We start from the raw sequence: 5,246 nt of genomic DNA, 5'->3' as shown, positions 1-5,246 counted from the left end.
AGTCAAGAGATGTGTAAGAATGCCCTTCCCAGTTGAATTGAGGCCTTTTGTAGTTAGAGTCGGCACCTGTGACTCAAGTCCCAACATCAACTACAGTTGATGTCATGACACATAAGCCAAGGTGGGGCTCATTTCTAGAAGAGTCAGTATTTTTGTCCACTTGGGCATGCCTGCTACGAGCAATGATGAATATGTTTTGAAAATGCCCAAATATTGCAGACAAGAAAAGCATACTCTGCAAAGTCAGCATTAACCGTGCCCATGACATGGACGAGCAGGGTCATGTGTTTCTAGTGAAAGTAGCAAAGGACAATTAAGCTCGGCTCAGTGACTACTTTTATTTCTTGAAGTACTGGGGAAGGTGGAGAGGTCCTGGGTGAAAACAGAACATATATGAGGCAACACAAGCAGAAGTTCTTTTAAACTGATGAAGAGAGTATACTTAAGTTCTTTTGGACAGCAATAGAAAATGAATTGACTGGTTCTGTTCAGAATTTGTGGCAGTAGCACAGCACAAAAGGGTAAACAAGGATCAATATATTTCTAGCGTCATCCTGACATTTCAACAACTCATTTGGCATCCTGGACAGTATGACGAAATATTTACAGCTATATGAATTAACAGTTAACTAAAATGTAAGCATGTAAAACAAGGCAGAACATGAAGTCCCGGCGGCCCATGACATGAACTAAAATACAGTGATGATCATCTGCCCTGGTGCTTCTCTGCAGTGCACAGGTACAGAGGGGCGAAGCATACACAACAAACGGTGTGCTAGCATACAGGCAGGCTGTGCCTAAAACAGCTGAAAGCAACAACGATGCACTTACATATGAGGTCCAGTTCTCGGGAAAGCAACATAAAAAAAAAAATACTGCAACAGCGAGTAGCTACCGCACCAAATTAACATGTACTACGTACTACTTTAAGTACAGCACTGCACACTTGGAGAAGACGTGACCGAAGGGGCTGTAAGCAACTCGCACTGCACACAAACCTCGCAGGTACACACACTGTCCCGCTTGTATCCCAACGACGTGAAGAAACCGGGAGCACAAATGATTGAACTATCTACGCGCAAATTTTACGATAAATGACTGATGCAATAAATACACTGTGAATTCTTTTTATATAACTTTCAGTAATGCTAAGAGAGCCTTACCAAAATAGTCAATGCGGGAAGTGTTCTCAATGTGGTAATATGGTCCCTGGAGGCTAGCACACTAACTACAGTGGTTAGAACACTACTACAACTATGGTGTCTACTACAACGACACATCTCTTCGCCGCCATTTGTAATACGTCCCGCAGTGAAAGTAGCTTGCAGCAGTGCCGCACTGTACCAATTGTTGACAAAAAAAGAAAGCAACCGCAAATGAAAATATTGCACTTAAAAATTAAATTTCAGACTCTATAAAGGTCCGCATAGATGGTGTGTTTTAGTTTTCGCCTGTAAATTCTGTTATACCATCCATGGCTGCAGCTGAGATGGCAGACGACGCGGCCTGGGAGACACGAGAACACCATACACGAGATAGTATACAACTTCGAGTGTCTCAGAGAATTGCAGTGAACAGGACATCCCACCTAACGACGCCTAAGCGTAGCTATATATTATCCGTAGAGCTTCCGTGTAAGCAATTCTAGGTTATATGAAATGCGAATCACACTAGGGTCGCGGTAGTGCGCGCGGCCTGTTATCATATGTGCCACATATTACAAGTGAGACATATATGTACCACAGAAAGAACAGGGTGCTCGCATTTGGGCGTAACAGCTGGTTGAATATATTACGAAACGAGCTGTGGTGATCATGCAAAATAGTAATAAAAAACTAAAATCTTTATTTAATGCATGCGGGTTGAACTATAGTCACGAGGCACATATTATATCTGCCGGATTTTTCAGCGCTGGAAAATATTTACTTACTGCCCCATCTCAATGATTTTCCAGGTACGCTGTTTTTGAAAGAGAGAAAAAAAAAAAGGAACACTGTAGAATGATGGAATGCAAGGACGTTTTCAGTATACAAACAGGGGGCTTCTCTGCATGCCAACTTATGTTGCTGTAAAGCCCACCCATTATGATATTTTTTTACAAAAAAGTACCCGATATCCTCTTCACTGGCTGTGATGCTGCATCGTGGGCGGAAGCCGGCAAAGCAGTGATAGGAATTGGTTAATGTGATAAAAAAGATCCATGTTGAAAATTTATAACTTTTGCTACAAATATATTCTACAATTTAGCTCAAAGGACGGGATTGCTGCACATATGTTGGTCATGTTAATGTAAAAGACTTTCTCCGCAGAGTGAACCGCATGCAAAGGTGATGACAAGACCTGTTTCCGCTCATAGATACATGTTTCATCTATGCCAATAAACAATGAACAAGAAGCAAATCAGCAATTGCCAAATAATTCTTCAGCTGGAAGCAACATTAGAATAATAAAACTATTGTGTAAGTATTATTGTTTGTGTTACATAAGTAATTATCTGATCTTTTCAATGTTACAATTATTATGTTGTTATAAATTATCAAAGAATATCATTATGTTGTATTATAAACATTATTTAACATTACAAAGCAAAATCCCTTTGATATAGTCTTCTCTACATTGTTATGCACGTTTTCAATAATGACTATAAAACAATATAATAAAAATATACTTGAAGCAGTGGGTTGCAGAATTTTCCCCCTGTCTCTTACCGCGAATACATTTAAACTAACAGTACTTTGCAACTAAATCTCTTAAATTCTGCCTGCAACAAAGCGCATGCACAGATATAGTATTTTGTTAGAAAGGTTTTCTTACTACCCATTCATCACTACCCCATGGGGCACCCTTTTTTTTCTATTTACATAAACAATAAAACAGAGGGCTCCGGCTACTCATTTTCACCCACTCATATGAATCACCTGGTCTGACATTAAGCAATTACGTTAACATATCTACATAATATCGCACAAACACAATCAGTACACTAGCATATAAAACCAAGTACTATACAGCACCTCTTAATTATGGCCTGGTTATTATATGCTTGGCTCCATGCATGGTATCGACGCGAGTGCACCGAGTTGTATATGTTGTTTAGTGTTGTGCAGGATCATATATATGTCACTATATGACTTTTTGGAGTCACTCTAGCTAAAAAGTGTTTAGCTGCTTGACTGGAGAGGTAAATTTTCCCTCTGGAAACAAAGATACATTCCAGATTGATAGGTAGTTCAATAATCGAGCCTGAAAACTATGTCATTCTGGCAGGAATATGGTTTCTAGCTGGAAAGAAGTGATTTCCCGTTCAAAAGCCCAGCTGTAATTCAAATTATTTTAATTCAATTCATCTAATTTATGCTGAACATTTCATTTATGAACTCTCGGACAAAAAGCTGCAGAGACAGTTTAGGACGAGGTAAGGGAGGCTGCAGTGACAGAATTATCAAAAGTTCAAACAAGAAGTTTCTAACGAAGAAATTCAGCCTTTTCTGAGTGCATGCATATAAATGAAAGATGAACCAAAGTACCACCAATATGCAACATTACTATTCCTAAAATAACATAGCAAAATGCACACGAAATTTCCATTTATAGGTTCAGTGAACAAGGTACCATGCATTGCACAGTAAAATAGAAAACACAGGTCCCTCTAGAAATATTGAGCACAAAACTTTGTCACTCACATGGTTGATATTGAAAAAATACAGTTTATTTAGTAAAACCAGCACTGTACAAGTTAAAAGACTAAAGGAGGTAATTAGTTTGGCAATGTCAAATCATCCCTTTTTCACAGGTACAAAATATTAAAACAATGTTGCCCCTGATTGGGTTAATAAATTGCTGACATTTTTCGTCATCAAAGTGCAAATGATAAAAAGATGGTAATAATAAATTATAAAGAAATAATATAGATAGACAATTTGATGCTGAATGATTAGCTCTGTTGAAGCTTGACAGTACATTGTTTATGAAACAAACGGCTTTTTTTTTTTCTAGAGGCAGAAGTGCACTGATGTCTTTTTTTTTTAGTAGTTGCCTTCCATACCAGCGTGCAATAGTTAAGGTGGGAACAGAATATGACATGGTAAACTTGATACTGAGTCTGAAAGAGGGCATACCTACAACACAGGACAGTCTTTTGGATACCTGCTCAATATGACTATCCCATGTCAGCTGACTTGAGAATATGCACCTAGGATTTTATGGTGTATCACAACGTTTATTTCATGACTTCTTAATTTTAAATTGAGGCTTGGGGAAACATGTTTGTTTTTAGGTGCAAATAAAATTTCTTTGATTTTAGTTTCATCAATTTTTAGGCTGTTTATTTGGTAGTTCAAGTAGTTTTTACAGTGCACACTGTTAGCCATTTCAAACATATCAAGTTTATTAGTTGAGCTAAAAGACAAACTTAAGTTGATGCATGAGATCATTTATGTATAAATTAGATTTAAGAACAGCCCAAGAATGCTGCCTTGTGGAACATATATGTGCAAATCTATCTAACTGGCTTAAGGAACAAATTTCCAGTTCATCCCAGTTGGATAACAATGGATCCCCAACTGTAATTCTACTGCGATTAACTGGAAATTTGTTTTTTAAACCAGTTAGACCAGTTAAGGTTTTCACCTGGCATAGCAAATTAGAATAATATATCCATTGATGTGAATGTACCGAGTTCAGCCGGTCAGATATGATTGCAAAAGAGCATGGGCACTATAACAATCTAATTTATTAAGAGTTACATGGCATAATAAATAAAACAAAAATGCCAAAAGTGAATATGTCCGCCTTAATGTTGTAACCATAGAAGGGCGGATCGACCTGCCCTTTCGAAAGCCATGCCAAGATTTTGATAAAATATTGTGCTTGACTATGTCGAGGTGGCTTAGAATAACATTTTCAAGGCCCTTGGAAAATATTCTTTCGTCTTTTATATATGACCAAAACTTTTCCTCATTTTATGTCATTTAGAAAACTTCCAGATGAAATAAGCAACTAGAGGTTGAAAATTCTGTCTGGTAAATTCTGTAAACATGTCAAGTCAAGTCACTTTTATTTTTCAACATTTACAATGTTGATGGTCTCCAGGCAAAAAGCTGTAGGGACAGCTTGACGGGGCCTGGAAACCGGCGGCAGGCAACAGTGACAGCAGTCAGTGACAGCAGTACAAAAAAATGAGTACAAGAGATCAGTCGCTACTTGGGAAAAAAAAAAAAAAAAAAAAAAAACTGATATTTTATCAC

At 37.8% G+C, this 5,246-nt stretch overlaps 1 long non-coding RNA gene across 1 annotated transcript; it reads right to left on the bottom strand.

Moving 5' to 3' along the window:
• Window positions 1-319: 319 nt before the first annotated feature.
• Window positions 320-1,587, bottom strand: LOC146177920 (uncharacterized). The gene is made up of 2 exons (XR_014701108.1): window positions 1,164-1,587; window positions 320-372 (listed from the first exon to the last, which is right to left on the bottom strand). It is a non-coding gene; the product is annotated as an uncharacterized LOC146177920 (long non-coding RNA).
• Window positions 1,588-5,246: the final 3,659 nt, after the last annotated feature.

The sequence above is a fragment of the Amblyomma maculatum genome, chromosome 10 (assembly GCF_055883805.1).
Source record: "Amblyomma maculatum isolate TAMU_Amacu chromosome 10, ASM5588380v1, whole genome shotgun sequence".
NCBI classification, from domain to species: Eukaryota; Metazoa; Arthropoda; class Arachnida; order Ixodida; family Ixodidae; genus Amblyomma; species Amblyomma maculatum.
Note: the sequence above shows the minus strand (reverse complement) of the source record. Positions and strands in the feature narration are given on the sequence as shown.